Here is a 19916-nt window from a genome sequence, read left to right as displayed (position 1 = left end):
TAGGACAATGCTGACTTTACCTTTTACACAGTGATGCCACTGTGCATCGGGGGTGGAGAGAGGGAATGCTGAAGGTGGTGGATGGGACATCACTGAGGCACAGTGCTTTGTCCTGGAGGATGTTCACTTTCTTCAATACTGTTGAGGGCTGCACCGATGCAGGCAAGTTTAGAATGTTCCAACACGATCCTGATGTGTGCTTTATAGACAACAAACAGACATTGGGGAATCAGGGGTTTGGGAAAACTGAGATTGTTTTCCTTGTAGCAAAGGAAATTGAGGGGAACTGAGAGACAAGTGCTTACAAAACATATACATCAGGATGTTCAACCTTACACTCATCGTAAATGGATTACTGGACACATATTGAAGATTTCGGGGAGATCTATTGACAGGACGGTTTGATTCAAAGGATAATTTTTCTGCAGAAAATGGAATTGAGCTGGAACAAAATACTCTCACACAGTGCAAATATCCAGGTCCTGATGAATGGTGTAATTCAATCAGAGTTTGGCGTTACAATTACTGAGATTGACATCTGAATATCCACCTGTAGTATCCTGTAATACAAGTTTATAAAATCTGTCACTGTCAGGTCAGGTTAGAAACTCACACCATCCCCTCCTCCTGGTCCAGGATGACTGTACACATTACCCCTTGTGAAGATCAGTAGTCAGTTCAGGGGGAAATCTATGTGGGTTTCTATGAGTTTCCACCTTGGGACTTCATGTGACTGAACAGGGCAGATCTTTAACACATGGGACAGAATGTTCCAAGGGTCAGTCAGATATGGAGAGCAGGATTTACTTCCTTTTCTTTCCTTCCGTGTTGCCGCTGTGCCTCATCAATAAGACATGGGGGGTGAAAGACTCATGCAGCTCGATGGGCAAGTTCTGACCAATGGGCAGCAAGATCCTCCCAGTCACTCCAAACAGTCTCTCTGAAAAGACAGTAACTCAGCATGTTTCCCACTGTCCGGTGCTCCCTGGAAAGGTTTAGAAGAATGAGGGGGGAATCTCCTAGAAAATGTAGAAAAGCAAACTTCCAAAATTATTATAAACTGTTTACAGAGACGGATTTGTTGGAGAAGTGAACACCAATTTGGCAAATGGAGCATAACTTGGGACAATGTGAAGTTGTTCATTTTGGAGGAGGTAATAAAAGAACAGAGGACTATTTAAATGATGGAAACTGTAGAAAGCTGCAACACAAAAGAGACCAGGAGGTAATTGTGCAAGAAACACAGAAAGCCAGCACACAGTTACAACAGGTCATCAGGAAGGGAGATGAAATGTTGTTCCTTGTTTGAAGGGATTTGCAGTATAAGAGTTTGGAGTATATACCTGAGAGTAACTTTATAAAGTGCGAGTGAAACCACATATGGAGTAATGAGAGATGTTTTGGTGCCTTTAGTTAAGGAAAGACATCACTTCATCGGAGGCATTCAGAGAAGATTGACTGGGATGATCCCTGGTTTGCAGGGACTCTCTTTTAAGAAAAGGCTGAAGAAGTTGGGACTCAACTCACTGGATTTGGGGGAGAATGAGAGGGGATCTTATTGAAACATATAGGCTTATTAAGGGGTATGACAGGGTAAATACTGAGAGGATGTGTCACATCATGAGGGAACCTGGAAGCAGTCTCTGGGTCAGTTGCAGAATCAAGGGTTCTGTTTTAGATTTGTCAACTTTAATGCAACACAGACATGGGTAAGGGGTTTCAATAGCAATGGAGCTGGGGTGAGGTGGCGAAAAGCAACATTTTAGAGATTGGAATTCCTGGTGTTTGCGATTGTGTAGATGTCTGATCAGAAGGTCACCTTAGGGTCAGAATATGAGAGCAATATTGTGAAGAGTGTAGTTCTGCCTCAGGCATTTCCTAGTGAGAGGGAGGGGCTCAGCAGTAAGGGAAAGGAATTTGTCATAGCAACTGAAGGCAAGGGGTTTAACCATTGCAGTGTTTCATTGGAGGAAATTGCAGCCAATCGAGTGGTAAGCAGTTTGATGAATGAGTAACAGTGGAGCAATGGAGAGGGATGATAGGGAGAGAGAGCTGGGCATCGTCAGTGTACATGTGAAACCAATACGATGTCACCTCCTGGCAGTGTGTAGGTGAGATACAGGAGGGGACAAAGATAGATCCTGGATGGACACCACATATGAGGAATTCAGAAAGGAAAGGGAGAGTGGAGATGGAGCAGGATTTTCCAACAACCTTGAGGTCAAGTATTAGTTCTTAGCAGAATTGGAGAGAAGGTCATAACCAGAAAAGACAGACAGAACAAGGAACAATATTTGTGAATTGGGGAGGGGGAGTGATGAGGAGGAGCCCGACTCCAAAAGCACTATTTCTACATCAGTGACATCACCCAACTCCACCCTAGTCTCAGCTCATTTACTGAAATACTCGTCCATCCTTGTGTTATCTCCAGACTACGTTATCCAAACACAGTCCTGGCCAGCCTCCCACATTCAACTTACATATAATCTCAAGAGTATCTAAAACCCTACTGCCCAAGTGCTCACTTGGACCAAAACTTGTTGATTCATCAAAAGGCTCCTTCCAAGCAACAATTTAAAATTCTCTCCCTTGATGTAATTCCTGGCTGTGAACATCCCTGTCTCCCTGCACCACACAACCTGAGAGACCTCGACAACTCATTTTCTTTCAGACTCCCAAAGATGCATTTATGTATTGCTTCACCAGTCTGGCTGTTTCGACACGGTCAAGGGAACAAAGTCTGGAATTAGCACCCTGACCCTCTCAGACTTGCTTTCCTCCTTTAATGTATTCCTGAAAACCTGCTTATTTGGCAATACTTTTGATCACCTGACCTAATATCCCCATCTGTGGCCTTATGTCAGAAATTCTCAATTTCTGTGAAATTATAAAAATGATAAAAATACAAACCGTTGTTGATTTGCACACACATTGTCAACTCTTCACTGTCACTGAGTGAATAATCTGTAACATCTCTTACCCAAGTCACCACACCAACTGCAGCTGTACAAGGAAGTCAAACATCACCCTCTCCACAGGCAATGGGGCTTTGGCATTAATCACTGGTGTCTGTGGAGAGAGAAACACATAGTTGATATTTCAGGGAGTGCTAAATGCATTACAGGAAGTGAGAATGTTACAGAATTTGATGGTCAGAAATGGAAGGAAAATGCACTCTTTTGTTGAAAAAAAGATTTATTCACTGGCAAAGATACTGTGGAAAATTTAGTCCGTTGAGAGAGCAGCACATTGTCAGGGGTTGGGCAGCAGAGGAAAATTAACTTACAAAAGGTCTGTGAAAGTAACAGTAAAACACTAAACAAGCCAAACAGCCTGTGCCCAAAGACTTTAACTCCCCTTCCCGCTCCACCAAAGATATGCAGGTCCTGGGCCACCTCCACCGCCAAATACCAGGCATCTGATGCCTGGACGAAGAATGCCTCATCATCTGTGTTCAGATCCTCCAACCACATGGGATCAATGTGGATTTCACCAGTTTCCTCATTTCCACTCCACCCACCTTATCCCAGATCCAGCCTTCCAACTCGGCACTGCCCTTTTGACCTGTCCTACGTTTCCATCTTCCTTCCCACCAATCAGCTGCTGCCTGACCTGCTGTGCTTTTCTAGCATCACACTCTTTGACATTGAAAACATCCTGACTCTGACACTGTGTAAATCCTGCCCTATCACTCCCTGCCAAGGAAGGCTGTGCATGCGTCCCCCTACAGCTTGCCCCTCTCAAAGTTGGCAGCCACACACATGTCCCGTGGATCACTGCCCCCAATAAAGATGGCAGCGATCACTCACACCTTTCACCATTTGAAGCATTTTCCCGTTTGCCACAAACACAGGCCTGGGATTTTCAAATTTGTGTTTTCCGATGTGCACTAAGTTCTGTAAAACGTCTCAGCCCGTTGCATTAAAATTTCCTTCTCTTCCTGATCAATATGTCTTTCCTTAACCATGCCCTGCACCTTCACACATTTCCAATGGCTTGGTCACAACATCACAGTGCTGCCAGTGAAGCTTATCACGTGGTATCACTTTATTCCTGATGAAGGGCTTTTGCCCGAAACGTCGATTTTGCTGCTCCTTGGATGCTGCCCCTTGGATGCTGCCTGAACTGCTGTGCTCTTCCAGCACCACTAATCGAGAGGCTTATCACGTGGTTGAGTGTAGCCACGCCCCTCATTCACTCAGACCAACCGGCACTACCTTGTCTTTCAGCCCCGTCCCCATCCTTTTATTGGTCCTGCACTGAGATCAATCACCAGAGGCCCTTTGTGGGCTGGAGCATGCTCAGTGCTTCCTGCGTTTGCTGCTGTTTATCAGGTATAAGAGAGAGAGTGTTCATTCCTGTTTCTCCTAATGTCAGACATTAACAACAACGACCTGCATTGTATGGAGCCTTTCACACTGACAAATCTCCTAAAGTGCTTCACGAATGCTGGAAATGTTGATTAAAGAGAACAACTTTAAGATACATCTTTGAGGAGTATAGAGGGGGTTGGGAAGGATATTTAAGAGATTTTTAGATCAGACAAACTGTCTAAAGAGCAACCCACCCAGACCAATTCCCCTACATCTAACACGACGGGCAATTTAGCATGGCCAATTCACCTAACCTGTACATTTTTGGACTGTGGGAGGAAACCGGAGCACCCGGAGGAAACCCACGCAGACACTGGGAGAATGTGCAAACTCGACACAGACAGTTGCCTGAGGTGGGAATAGAACCCGGGTATCTGGCGCTGTGAGGCAGCAGTGCTAACCACAATGCCAGCGTGCCGCCCATCTGCAACTCTGTCCTCTGCAGCTCCAATCATGGAGTGATGTCTGTGGAGAACAGCTTACGACGGAGACAGTTAGTGGCTAACCGTAGTTTAGCAACCCCATGTCCTAGCCCCCCTACCCCACACACCAGTCCTTGTTCTCACAGCCTGTCATTACACACTACCTATGGTTAGCCACTAACAGTTTCCACTAACAGCTAGTAGCCCTCCCCCAGCTAGATCGTTATCCACTCCTTTATCCAACCCTTCTTCTCGCTCTATTCCCACCTATCCTTTAATCCTTACATCCTCCCCTAAACCCTTCCCTCTGCATATAAACCAACATTTTTTTCTCTCAGTATCAGTTCTGAGGAAGGGACACCGGATCTGAAATGTTAACTCTGATTTCTCATCACAGATACTGCCAGACCTGCTGAGCTTTTCCAGAACCTCCTGGTTGTTTTTTCTGATTTACATCTTCCACAGTTTTTTGGTTCTAATTTCCCGGGAGTTTGTAATTCAGGTCCCACAGCCTCTGTCCCAGTCTCTGCTGTCTCTCCCAACCCCACCCAGTGACACGGCACCTGCACAGCTCATGGACCTGTGTCATCTTGCTGGCCACACCCCTCATTCACTCCCATTGGCTGCAGGACCACACAGACTCTCCTCCCATTGGTCTGGAGCTGCCGTCAATCAGCCGGGCCCCATTGTGATGAGAGTGGAGGGCTAATCCCTCTCTCTGCCCTGGGATGAGCTTCACCATTCACAGTGAATGGGGCAGTACCACAGAGCACAGGGCCTGGGGGCTATTCAGCCCATTGGGGCTGTACTCTCTCCCTCTGGAGATGCTGCAAATCTGTCCCAAATCCCCTCCTATTTGCCCACAGCCCCCCAAATCTTTCCTTAAAAATTAAAATTCCAAGTCTGTTTCAGAATACCTGCTGAATCTGTGTCGTTCAGACTGTTCCAAATGCTCAGAACTTACTGAATACAATAATGTTCAGATTTTCACTTTGTATTATTTGCCAATTACTTGAAAGTAGTTACTAAAAGTTATGACAGTGTTAACAATTCCTCTCTCTCCTCAAATTCAAGACCTTGGAACCAAATCTGCACCAGGTCAAAATCACTGCTTCACCTTCTCAGCTCCAAGGACAATTATCTGTGCTTCAGCTTGCTCTCCACAAAAGAGGAATGCATCTTAGTTTATTAACGTCATAGACATATACAGCACAGAAACAGAACTTCGGTCCAATTCATCCATGCCAACTAGGAATCCTAAACTACTGGAGTCCCATTTGCCAGCTATTGGCCTGTATCCATCAAAACCCTTCCTGTTCACGTACCCAATCGGATGCCTTTTAAATGTTGTGATTTTATCAGCCTCCACTACTTCATCTGGCAGCTCATTCCATACACACACCACACTCAGCTTGAAAACGTTGCACCTTAGATTCCTTTTAAATCGTTGCCCTCTCAACCATGTGCTCCAGTTTTGGACCCACCTAACCTCAGGAAAAAGAACCCCGGCTGCTCACCTTATCCATGCCCCTCGTGATTTTATAAATCTCCATGAAGTCACCTCTCAGTCTTGGACTCTCCAGGGAAATTAACCCCAACCTATTCAGCCTCTCCCTGTAGCCCAAATCCTCCAAACCTGGCAACGTTTTTGTAAATCCTGTCCGAACCTTTTCACATTTCACAACATCCTTCCCAGAACAGGGAAAATCAAACTGAAAACAGAATTCGAGAAGTGGCTTAATCAATGTATTTTAAATGTTGTAATTGTACTCTCCTTCACCCCTTCCCTTGGCAGCTCACTCCAAACATGCACTGCCCTCAAACTGTCCAACTCTGGCAAAGTCCTTGCAAACATTTTCTGAAATGTTTCAAGTTTCACAATATCATTCCTGGAACAGGGAGATTGGAACTGAAAACAGAATTCCAGAAGAGCCTTAATCAATGTCCTGTACAGCAACAACATGACGGAGAGCATAACAAACGCTGCATTCACTCCCTTACCTACCTGTGACTCTACTTTCAAGGAACTATGAACCTGCACTCCAAGGTCTCTTTGTTCAGCAACACTTCCCAGGACCTTACCAGTAAGTGTATAGGTCCTGCCCTGATTTGCCTTTCCAAAATCCAACAGCTAACATTTAACTAAATTGAACTCTATCTGCCATTCCTTGCTCCACTGGCCCATCTGATCAAGATCCTGTTGTATTCTGAACTAACCTTCTTCGCTGTCCACTACACCTCCAATTTTGGTGTCTTGAATAAAGCTACTAACCATATCTCATATATTCACATCCAAGTCATTTATATAAGGACCCAATAATTGATCCTTGTAGCACACTGCTGCTCACAGTCCTCCAGTCCACAAAGCAAATCTCCATCATCACCCTCTGTCTCCTACCATCAAGCCAGTTTCGTACCCAAATGGCTTGTTCCCCTTCATTCCATGTTATGTAACCCTGCTAACCAGTCTGCTTTGTGGAACCTTGTCGAATGTCCATATAAACAACGTTCACAGCCTGGTTTAATCAATTTTCTTTGTCACTTCAAAACATTCAGTCAAGTTAGTGAGACACGATTGTGCACGTACAAAGCCACATTGACAACAGTCAATGATTATTCCTTACTTTTCCAAATAGATGGATATCCTGTCCCTCAGAATCCCTTCCAACAACTTGCCTGCCACTGACTTCAGGCTCACTATTTTCTTGTTCCATGGCCTCTCCTTACCACCTTTTTAAAATAATGGCACCTCATCTGTCGCTATCAATGATACAAATACCTCAGGAGAGGCCCAACAATCACTTCCCTAGATTTCCAGAAAGTTCCGGGATACATCTGATCAGGTCCCAGGGCTTTATTCAACTTGATGCGATTCAAGACATCCAGTAACACCTCCACTGTAACATGGATACTTTTCAAGTTCTCTCTGTTTATTTCTCCAAACTCTCGAGCTTCCATATCTTTCTCCAGTAAAAATGACGTGAAATATTTCCATATCTTTCCCACCCCTGGTGGTTCCATAGACAGCCTCGTTAATCTTTAAGGGGTCCTATTCTCTGGTCCAGTTAATCTTTTGTCTGTGATATATTTGTTTGATCTCTTTGGATTCTACTTAAACCATTTCCTGAAGCTATTTCATGTCAAACAGCATCAGCAGCAAGCAACAGAGCTAAACGATCCCACAACCAATAGATCAGATCGGAGCTCTGCAGTTCTGCCACACCCAGTTGTGAACGGTGATGGACAATTAAACAACTCACTGGAGGAAACATCACAGATATCCCCACCCTTACCGGTGAAGGGGTCTCACACGCCCACGCACCAGATAAGATGACAGCATTTGCAGCAATCTTCAGCCAGAAGTGCAAAGTGGGATGATCCATCTCAGCCTTCTCCAGTGATTTCCAACATCACAGATGTGAGTTTTAAGCCAGTTTGATTCAGTGTGAATAACATCAAGAAATGGTTAAGTAGTGCAAAGGCTACGGGCCCTACCAATATTCTGGCAATAATACTGATGGTTTGAGCTCCAGAACTTGCCACCCACCAAGCTAAGGACCGCTCCAGCCCTGGCATCTAGCGACAATGTGGAACCTTGCCCAGGGATGTTCAGCACAAAAACACAGGGCAATGCAACCCAAGCAATTTCCATCTATCAGTCCACACTCGATCAGCAGTAAAGTGATGGAAGATGTCATCAACAGGGGTATCAAGCAGCATCTGCACAGCAATAGCCAGCTGAGTGACACTCATTTTAGGCTCCACCAGGGTCACTCAGCTCCCGATTGTGTTACGGCCCTGATTCACAACCTGACAACCAGCTGAATCCCAGAGGTGAGGTGAGGGTGACAGCCCAGTCCCACTCCAAGATCACTATTTCTAGCTGATTCTACCCTTGTCTCAGCTCATATACTGTCATCCACCTTGTGTTATCTCCAGACGTCAGTATCCAAACACACTCCTGGCCAGCTTCCCACATTCAATCTCCCTGTAATCTTAAGAAAAACTAAATCTCTGCTGCCCAAGTACTCCCTCGTACCAAAACTTGTTGATCCATCACAAGGCTCCTATTCATAATCAACAACATAGAGCCACAGAGATGTACAGAATGGAATCAGACCCTTCAATCCAACCCGTCCATGCCAACCAGATATTCCAACCCAATTCCGTCCCACCTGCCAGCATCCGGCCCACATCCCTCAATTTAAAATTCTGACCCTTGATTTAATTCCTGATTGTGATCATCCCTAGCTTGCCGCATCAGACATCCGTGAAGACCTCGACAACCCATTCTGTTCGAGACTCCCAATGATCTATTAATTCATTACTTCACCTGTGTGGCTGCTTTTACAGTTGCCAAAGCATCATTTTCTGAAATTCGCAGCCAAAACCTCACAGGTCTGCTTTCCTCCTTTAAGACATTCCTCAAAGCCTGCTTATTTGGCAATGCTTTTGGTCACCTGACCTAATATCATCAGTCTCTGACCTTATGTCTAAAGTTCCCAATAATATTTTTGTGAAATTATAAGCATGATGATAAAACTACAAACTGTTCTTGATTTGGACATTACCTTCAAATCATCACTGTTGCTGTAATGAATACTCTGTAATATCTCTTACCTAATCACATTGTGGGAGCACCTTCACCACACAAACTGCAGCTGTACAAGAAAGTCAAACATCACCCTCTCCACAGGCAACAGGGCTTTGGCATTAATCACTGGTATCTGTGGAAGGAGAAACACAGTTGATGTTTCAGGGAGTGCAAAACAGATTACAGGGAATGAAAATGGTGCAGAATTTGATAGTCCGAAATGGAAGGAAAATACACTTGCTTATTGGAAAAAAGAATTCTTGAGTGTCAAAGATTTTCCAGAAAAAAAATTAATAAGCAGCACATGGTCAGGGGCTGGGCGGCAGAGAAAAATTAACTTACAAAAATGTCTGTAAAAGTAATCGTAAAATACTAAACAGACCAAAAATACACCCATTGTTTGATACTGAGCAAGCTAGATATTGACAAAGTGCTCATAAGGGAGCCCAGAGATGAAGTAGAGCTGTAGAAGCTGTTATGATCCCACAGTCATAGAGACGTATTGCACCGACACAGACCCTTCGGTTTAACTCATCCATGCCAACCCGGTATCCGAACCTAGTCTATTCCCATTTGCCAGCACTTGGCCCATATCCCTGTAAACGCTTCCTAATCATATCATGTGTCTATTTAGATGCCTTCAACAAGTTTTAATTGTACTAGCCTCCACCACTTCCTCTGGCAGCTCATTCCACCCACTGCATGAAAGGGTTGTTCTTTAGCCCCCTTTGAATTTTTGCCCCGTTAACCCTAAAGCAATGTCCTCTACTTTTGGACACCACTACTCCAGGGAAAACACCTTGTTCATTTACCCTGTTCATGCTCCTCATGATTGTATAAATCTCCATAACATCACCGCTCAGCCTATGGCACTCCAGGGAAAACAGCCCCAGCCTTTTATGCCTCATCCTGTAGCTCAAATCCTCCAACCCTAACAACATCCTTGTAAGTCTTTTTTGAAACCTTTCAAGTTTCACAGCACCCTTCTGATAGGAGGCAGGCCAGAATTGCACACAATATTCCAAAAGTGGCCAAATGAATGTCCTGTACAGCAACATGACCTCCCACATCCTATATTCAATGCTCTAGCCAATAAAGGAAAATACACTGAACACCTTCTTCATCATCCTATCTACCTGCAACTTGACTTGGAAGTACTGTGAACCTGCAGTCCAAGGTCTCTTTGTTCTGCAAACGTCTCCAGGGCCTTTCCATTCAGTGCATAAGTCCTGGGCTGAAAAACGTATTGCTGGAAAAGCACAGCAGGTCAGGTAGCATCCAAAGATCGGGATAATCGACATTTCGGGCATGAGCCCTTCTTCAGGAATCCTGAAGAAGGGCTCATGCCCGCAATGTCGATTCTCCTGATCTTTAGATGCTGCTTGACCTGCTATGATTTTCCAGCAACACATTTTTGAGCTCTGATCTCCAGCATCTGCAGTCTTCACTTTCCCCTAGTGTATAAGTCCTGCCCTGACTTGCTTTTCCAAAATGCAACACCTCATATTTATCTAAATTAATCCGTATCTGATCAATATCTCACTGTAACCTGAGGTAACCTTCTTCACTATGCACAATACCTCCAATTTTGATTGACCTGCAAACTCAGTTACGATAGCAAGTCCTTTAAATGAATGACGAAACAAATCCAGAAATAAACATTCATTACTCTGAGTTTGAATGTACTCTGTGTAAATCCTGCCCAATGACTCTGTCCCAGAGAAAGGCTGCACAAGCACCTGGCTGCACCTTGCCCCCTACAAAGATGGCGGCTGCGCACGTGTCCAGTGAATCGTTGCCCCGAATAAAGATGGCGGTGCTCACTCAGGCCTGCAGCCGCGCTGAGGCAATTTCCCTTTTACTACAAACACGGGACTGGGAAGTTCAAATTTGTGTTTTCCGACGTGCACAACATGCTTGTAAAACCTCTCCCCTCATAGCAATACAGTTTTTCTCCCGTTTCCCTCTGTTTATTTGTTTCTTTCCTTACCGTATCCTTTCGCTCCATAACTTCCGGAAAATTCATTACAGCGACTCTCCGCTGCGCGCGAGGGTAACCACGTGGTTTAGTCTAGTTCTGCCCCTAGTTCACTTTGATTGGTTGGAGGACCAACCTCCCCTGGTCCTCCAGTTCCGCCCACCGTCCTTTCATTGGTCCGGTGCTGACATCAATCACCCCTGGTCCCTTTGTTGGCTCGAGCATGCACTGTGCGTCCTGCTTTCGCTGATATGTTGGGTCATGTGATGGGAGAGTTCACTGAGGGGAAGGATCCCTTTGTGTGAGCTCTGCAGTAGATTTCCATTATTCATGGAGGGAATTCCCTTCCTACTCATGACTGCATAGCTGTGATTGATGAATCAATGCCAAATGATCCAGTACATAAACACACCATTTTCACAACATCTGAGATGTTCAGCTCATTGTATCACACTCTTCTTTGGAGATAAAAAAAGCATGAAATGGAGCCTCAAGGAATCAGAACAGGAATAGGGCATTCATTCCCTTCGGCTTGTTCCCCCATTCTATCAGATCATGGCTGGGCCAACCCAGACCTCAACACCTCTTTTATGCTTGATCCGCATATCCCTCAACTGCTCAATATTTCAAAAATCTATCTGGCCTCTTTTAGAATAATTTGAGACAGAATCATAAATTCCCTACTGTGTGGAAACAGGCCCTTCAGTCCAACAAGTCACACTGACCCTCTGATGACTAACCCAACCAGATCCATTCCCCTTCCACATTTAACTTGCACAATTTTTTGGGCTAGAAAATTCTAGCCATTCACTGAGAGAAAAAAATTCTTTACATTTTTTACAAAATGAATGTTCCCTTATGTAATGTTTAGTTTGAGACTTCATTGGTGCTAGAAGATCGAGTCAACATCTACCCTGTCAAGCTCCTCAGAACCTTGTTTCCATAAGATCACCCCTTATATTATGTGGGTGGCACAGTGGTTAGCACTGATATCTCACAGTGCCAAAGACCTGGGTTTAATTCCTGCCTCAGGTGACTCTCTGTGTGGAGTTTGCACGTTGTCTGCGTGGGTTTCCTCCGGGTGCTCCGGTATCCTCCCACAATCCAAAAAAAGTGCAGGTTAGGTGAATTGGCAAAGCTAAATTGCCTGTAGTGTTAGGTGAAGGGGTGAATGTTGGGGAATGGATCTGGGTGGGTTGTGCTTCGTCAGATCGGTGTGGACTTGTTGGGCCAAAGTGCCTGTTTCCACACTGTATGTAATCTGTTTGTCGAGATTCTATTGAATAATGACCTAACCTGTTTAGCTATTCTTGATAGGTCAACCTTTTCATCCTTGAAGCGGCTAGCTGAATTTTTTTTGAATTGTCTCCAATACAGGTTTATCCCTTATTAAATATGGGAACTAACATTGTGTACAGTACTCCAAGTGAGGTCTCAGCAACAGCCAGTGTGGTTAACCAATCCTCACTCCATGCAAATAGGTTACCCCTGACACAGTGAGCTCCTGTATTATGCAATTAACTTTTCTATAGCACCTTATCATATGCATTTTTTAAAACCCAAATACAGAACATCATTGGATTGCCCTTTATCAGCCCTGCTTGTTATCTCCTAAATGAACTGTTGCAAATTTGTCATAGTGTCTCTTTCACAAAACCCAGTCTACAATGTTAAATGATAAGCTTTTCTAAATGTCCTGCTATTTATTACTTTAATATTCGACTCTGCCATATTACAAACACAGACATTAAACTAACTATAGTTTCCTGATTTCTGTCTCCCTTCCCTTCTTGAACAGGTGCATCAATCCACTGGATTTTTCCTGTATCCCCTGATTCTGGAATATTCCAATTGATGCCTTGAATATCTCTGCAGTCAGTTGCCCTAAAAGTGTTTGATCCAGGCCATTAGGTCCTGTCTGCCTTTAGTCCTATTAGTTGGTCAATACTTTGTCCCCTGTGACAAAACTGTTATAACATTTTTCTACCCATGATTAACTTGCTTATTTGCTACCTTTAGGATGATAACGGTATCCTCCTTCATGAAGATCAATGTAAAATATAGGTTTAAATTATCTGCTGTTTCCTTGTACCCATGATCAATTCCACAGTCAGAACCTCCAAGGGTTCGATGCTGACGTTAGATACTCAATTTTTATATACCTGTACAACTCTTGTCATTCATTTTTGTTTCTTGTCAATTTAATTACATGATCAGTTTTCTCCCTTTTTAGTCATCCGCGGCTATGTCATTCTTTTCCTTGTGGGTACTGCTCTTGACTGCCTTTGTTACCCACGGGCGGTTCACCTTTCTCTTCGCGTTCTCCTTTTTGCTTCAAATTAACTTTTGCTAAGAATTATGTAAAACAAAACTCATCATATTACAGTGACTGAGCATGTGATTTTTTTTAAACATTGGATGCCTTAATGTTCTCATTGGGTTTTGCTGTTTCAAAGAAGATCTGAGATCAGCTGCAAAGGAGGTGGCAGCTGATTCACTGTTAATTTCCAAAATTAATTTGAATACTTGCAAAAAGAAATTGTTTGTATTACTGTGAGAGCAGGGATCTAGCCAAATACCTATTTTAAAAAGGTAGCACAGTTGTGATGGTTTGAAGAGGGGCCTCCGATTTCAAAAGCACAATGTGATCCAAGTTGTCTTCTAATCTGTGCTGTACTAATTCTTTCTGATTGAGATGACTGGGTTGGCATGTGCGCAGGTTGTAGCAGGATCTCTGACTGCCACAAACCGATCTGGGGGAACAGCTCCTGTGTCAGTGACAGTGCTGTTGGACTAATAGAGGCAACAACATTCAGACTTCACGAAGCAACTGCGAACCAGGGCTGCAAACCCACAATCCGAAGAACTGCAGGTTAGGTGAATTGGTTATGCTAAATTGCCATAGTGTCCAGCGATGCACAGTTTCAGCGCATTAATCAGGGGTAAACATTGAGGAATAGGTTTGGTTGGGATACTCTTTGCAGGGTTGGTGTGGATTTGTTGGGCTGAAGGGCGTGTTTCCACAACGTAGGGATTCCTTGCTATGTTTAATTTTGGGGATCTAACAGAATCCTGGTATTCAGAGGGTTCTCTGTTAGTTGAAACAGTATTGTGCACTCAGCTTATGCTACCTTCTGAAGCAGTTTGAGGTCGACTGCTCTGTGCAATTTTACAGAACAGATGCTCTGGAACCAATCATGGAACAGCTATTTTAGACCTGATAATATGATTGATTAATGAGCTCAAAGTAAAAGACCCTTTTGGTAAGATGCAATGCAGCATGATAGAATTTAGCTTTAGGGTGAGGAATTTGACTCTTCAACTAGTATCTAAACTTAAAGGCAGTGACAAGGGGATAAGGTAGTAGTTCGCTAAACTGGAATGGGACTATAGTTAGAATGTTAAAGCAGAAGAATATATTCAGTTATTTTATTATTCTCAACAATATATATTAACTTGTAAAAGAAATGCACGATGAACAGCGGTGCATAGCTGAGGGAATTATGAGGGACATCAAATTGAAAGAAAAGATGTACAAAACTGCAAAGATGATGGTAGACAAGAAAGTTTAAAAATTTCAAACTATCGAAGGATGAACAAAACAACAGATGGAAGATATTTTGTCCCTTGTCAGAGAGACTGTTGTAATATCTTTGCTCCCATTTAATACCTTGCTTATTTCCCAGCATTAGGATGGTAACAGCATCTTCCGGATTAGTAAAATAATTGGGCAAATTAACCCACCAGTCACTCAGTCTAAAACACAGTGCTCTTGTGATTCTGTGGTAGTGTCTCCAACTTTGAGCCAGAAGGCCTGGAACTGTCCCACCTCCAGAGGTGTCATAATGCATTGAAATAGTTTGATTGGGAAAGCAATACTGAGACAAACTTCAGTAATTGAATGGACAATCTTGATGGTCTCTGAAAAATCCAAACTTGACTGATTTGTATCCTCACCTGAGGCCTGATCTCAATTAATCTGCCTCATTTAAATGGAATTGCCTTTTCTTGTGTTGAATATAATTGAAGTTTGCCCTGTCTGCATGCCCCCTTGTGCAAAACATGTTGCAATCTGTCAAAGAATAAGATTGAAAACTCAGATCAGCTGATAACCTGTTCAAGGGCTTAAACCAGTGGCCTTTTCCACTGGGACAGTAGGCGCTACAAAATTGATCCCATTTCCCATTAAACTGAGACAGGTGGTGGTGAGCTTCCTGGAATGTCTTTCACTGAAACATTTTTGAATTAAAATAAATTACTTTGGTTGCGGTGCAATTGAATTTAGAGATTTAGTGGGGAGTATCGACTGTCATTTCTTCATTTCATCGCAGAAGGAATGAGAGCAGCCCAACGCCAGCCGAAACTGCCAGATATTAAAATGCGTAACTCCACCTCATTAGCCAGTCTGACTGAGTCATACAGACTCAAACATCATGACTGGAGGTGGGCTTTTTGTGTTCACTGTGGATGCTTTTACAGAGTTCAAAATTAATGCAGAACATATTTCTTGAGAACTGAAAACAACAAATAATGAATATCACAGGAGGGAGCTGATGGCCGAGTGGTATTACTGCGAGGTAAAAACATTGACTGCAGATGCTGAAAACCAAATACTAGATTAGTGGTGCTGGAAGAGCACAGCAGTTCAGGCAGCATCCAACGAGCAGCGAAATCGACATTTCGGACAAATGCTCTTCATCGGGAATAAAGGCAGTGAACCTGAAGCGTGGAGAGATAAACTAGAGGAGGGTGGGGGTGGGGAGAGAGTAGCACAGAGTACAATGGGTGAGTGGGAGAGGAGATGAAGGTGATAGGTCAAGGAGGAGGGGATGGAGTGGTTAGGTGGAAAAGAAGATAGGCAGGTAGGACAAGTCCGGGCAAGTCAAGGGGACAGTTACTGAGCTAGAAGTTTAGAACTAAGGTGAGGTGGGGGAAGGGGAAATGAGGAAACTGTTGAAGTTCACATTGATGCCCTGGGGTTGAAGTGTTCCAAGGCGGAAGATGAGGCGTTCTTCCTCCAGGCGTCTGGTGGTGAGGGAGCGGCGGTGAAGGAGGCCCAGGACCTCAATGTCCTCAGCAGAGTGGGAGGGGGAGTTGAAATGTTGGGCCACGGGGCGGTTTGGTTGATTGGTGTGGGTGTCCTGGAGATGTTCCCTAAACTGCTCTGCTAGGAGGCGCCCAGTCTCCCCAATGTAGAGGAGACCGCATCGGGAGCAACGGATACAATAAATGATATTAGTGGATGTGCAAGTAAAACTTTCATGGATGTGGAAGGCTCCTTTAAGGCCTTGGATAGAGGTGAGGGAGGAGGTGTGGGCACAGATTTTACAGTTCCTGCGGTAGCAGGGGTAAGTGCCAGGATTGGAGGGTGGGTTGATTGGGGGCGTGGACCTGACGAGGTAGTTGCAGAGGGAACGGTTTTTGCGGAAAGGGGTGGGGAGGGAAATATATCCCTGGTAGTGGGGTCTGTTTGGAGGTGGCAGAAATGTCGGTGGATGATTTGGTTTATGCGAAGGTTGTTAGGGTCGAAGGTGAGCACCAGGGGCGTTCTGTCCTTGTTACGGTTGGAGGGGTGGGGTCTGAGGGCAGAGGTGCGGGATGTGGATGCGATGCATTGGAGGGCATCTTTAACCACGTGGGAAGGGAAATTGCGGTCTCTAAAGAAGGAGGCCATCTGGTGTGTTCTGTGGTGGAACTGGTCCTCCTGGGAACAGATTCGGCGGAGGCGGAGGAATTGGGAATACGGGATGGCATTTTTGCAAGAGGTAGGGTGGGAAGAGGTGTAATCCAGGTAGCTGTGGGAGTCGGTGGGTTTGTAAAAAATGTCAGTGTCAAGTCGGTCGTCATTAATGGAGATGGAGAGGTCCAGGAAGGGGAGAGAGGTGTCAGAGATGGTCCAGGTAACTTTAATTTCAGGGTGGAATGTGTTGGTGAAGTTGATGAATTGCTCAACCTCCTCGCGGGAGCACAAGGTGGCGCCAATGCAGTCATCAATGTAGCGGAGGAAGAGGTGGGGAGTGGTGCCGGTGTAATTACGGAAGATCAACTGCTCTACGTAGCCAACAAAGAGACAGGCATAGTTGGAACCCATACGTGTGCCCATGGCTACCTCTTTGGTCTGGAGGAAGTGGGAGGATTCAAAGGAGAAATTGTTAAGGATGAGGACCAATTCAGCCAAACGAATGAGAGTATCGGTTGAAGGTTACTGTTGGGGACGTCTGGAGAGGAACAAACAGAGGGCTTGGAGGCCCAAGTCATGGCGGATGGAGGTGCACAGGGATTGGATATCCATGGTTAAGATAAGGCGTTGGGGGCCAGGAAAACGGAAGTCTTTGAGATGGTGTAGGGCGTGGGTGGTGTCTCGAACGTATGTGAGGAGTTCCTGGACTGGAGGGATAGGATAGTGTCGAGGTAGGTAGAGATGAGTTCAGTGGGGCAGGAGCATGCTGAGACAATGAGTCGGCCAGGGTGGTCAGGCTTGTGGATCTTGGGAAGGAGGTAGAACCAGGCAGTGCAGAGTTCCCGGACTATGAAGTTGGAAGCTGTGGGTGTGATATGTCCTGAGGTGATGAGGTTCTGTATGGTCTGGGAGTGGGGACACTGCTGGGCAAGGAACAGCTATATTCGAGGCTTCAATCCCACTATCTTGTGAGGACATTTCTTTCCCCTCTGATGTATGGTCCTCACTGAGACAACCCAGGTGGTCCCAGGTATTAATCTTGACCCATGCTGTATTAGTGATCCCTGTAATATCCTCCATTCCCGATCATCTTTCCTCTGTTTGGAATCTCTTCTAGTCCCCACAATGCTCTCTATCTCTGTCAGGTTCTCCAATCCCTAACAACATAATCCCTATACATCTCCAGTAGAAACTAAATTCCTTCATCCTGGTTAACCCCGAGAGTCCTGTTTATCCCTGTAAGCCCCTCCTACCAATACTGCCCTCCATGTAAATGTATTTACCTTTAACCTCTCCATCCTTTCCTGTCTGGGTAAACGTCTCCAGCTCCTCCAAGTCTTCCTTGTCTGTGAAAAATTATTCACTCCATTGAGCTGTCCCGATCTGTGTAATCCCTTCCAGATCTAAATACCTCCCTGTCTTTGAAACTATGTCAGGCTCCTACCTGAGAATCTCACTATCCGTGTAATCTCCCAAGGAACCCCTGACTTCAGGAACCCCTCCACCTGATAACATCCTCCATGTCTGTAGAAACCTTCCAGTTCAACCGTCCCTATCATGGAACTTTGTCTCTATAATCCTAATGATGATGATAAACTCTTCCTCTCTAAAGCGCACTCAATCTCTGTAAACTCTGCTGGTCCCTGCTCCCCTCCTTGTGCATGTAATCTGCTTCAGTCACTACATATCTTTATATCTTTAACGTCCTCCCCATGTGACTACACTATTTATTTCCGTTACCTTCATGAGCTTCCGTAATTCTCACCGACTCTCACCATGTCCCATCCCTATATCCCTCCGTTTTTCTGAAAAGTCCTCCTGATTCATAAAACCCTCCCTAAATTTGTCTCCTGTTCCAGCCTCCACATCTCTCCCTGGAGCAGTCAAAGCTGCTCCAATAACCTCAAAGCCTCCTGGTGTTTCTAACTCCCTTTAGTTGTGAAACTCTCCCCATGTCTGTAATATATCCTGCAGTGTCAAAAGCTCTCCCTATATTTGTATGGTCCTCCAATCCCTACAATTGCCCCTGTTTTTGTAACATTATCCTGCACCTTGAAACCTCCTGATTGCCGAACCTTCTTCAGGCTCTGCACTTTCTCTATTTCTGCTACTTTCTCCTGCTCTTAGAACACTCTCTCTCTGTATGATCCCCTGCAGTCTCTGTAGCCATCCGTATCTCAAACCACAAGCTGCCTCCACAACCTTCCCCACACCTTTTCCTGCTTCCAGTCCCTTCAGCACCTTCTATAACTGCAAACTGCCCGTTTGCCAAGGCTACTCCAGTTCCTACAATGTCTGTCAGAATCTGATGCCCACACTCTCTCTAATCTGCAAGTGTCTCTGTAATCTGTTAATATCTGCAGCCACCACTACTGTCCGTAACTTTCTTCGGTCTTCCAGTCCCATTAAGCTTCCCATTCTTGCATTAACTAAAGCCTGTGTATCTTAGTACTGCCTAAAAACGTGCATGTCTATGTAAACTGTTCCAACCCCTCACTATCTCCATAAACACCTGCTACCCCTAAATCCATCTCTATTTGTATTCCCTCTTCTAGTCCTGTCAAAACCCCCAATCTATGGAGCCCATTTGATCTTCCCTTGTTGGGTAATCTCTTGAAGTTCCAGGTGATTTCCCAATTTTAGCAGTTTCCCCAATCTTTATGACTCTCCAATTCCGATCAGACTCACTTTCAATGCCAGTTTATCTAGTATCAAAACCTACCTATAATCTGCTTATTCTTCTCCAATTCTTAGAAATTAATCTCTTTACATTTCACCCTAGTTCTCCCCCAACCCTCCCAACCACAGGAACCTCTTTCAGTTTGAGCAACCCTCCCCATCTGTGTCATTGTCTCTAACCCAGTAACCT

At 44.7% G+C, this 19916-nt stretch overlaps 1 long non-coding RNA gene across 3 annotated transcripts; it reads right to left on the bottom strand.

The window, feature by feature from the left end:
• Nucleotides 1-535: 535 nt before the first annotated feature.
• LOC140471540 (uncharacterized) lies at nt 536-11461 on the bottom strand. 3 transcript variants are annotated; one of them, XR_011957080.1, is made up of 4 exons: nt 11380-11448; nt 9416-9522; nt 2981-3069; nt 536-560 (listed from the first exon to the last, which is right to left on the bottom strand). It is a non-coding gene; the product is annotated as an uncharacterized lncRNA (long non-coding RNA). The 3 variants fall into 3 exon arrangements; XR_011957078.1 differs by lacking the exon at nt 9416-9522 and having other exon boundaries at nt 11380-11461; XR_011957079.1 differs by lacking the exon at nt 11380-11448 and having other exon boundaries at nt 9416-9597.
• Between the last annotated feature and the right edge of the window lie 8455 nt (nt 11462-19916).

Source organism: Chiloscyllium punctatum, unplaced genomic scaffold, assembly GCF_047496795.1.
Source record: "Chiloscyllium punctatum isolate Juve2018m unplaced genomic scaffold, sChiPun1.3 scaffold_102, whole genome shotgun sequence".
Classification (NCBI taxonomy): domain Eukaryota; kingdom Metazoa; phylum Chordata; class Chondrichthyes; order Orectolobiformes; family Hemiscylliidae; genus Chiloscyllium; species Chiloscyllium punctatum.
Note: the sequence above shows the minus strand (reverse complement) of the source record. Positions and strands in the feature narration are given on the sequence as shown.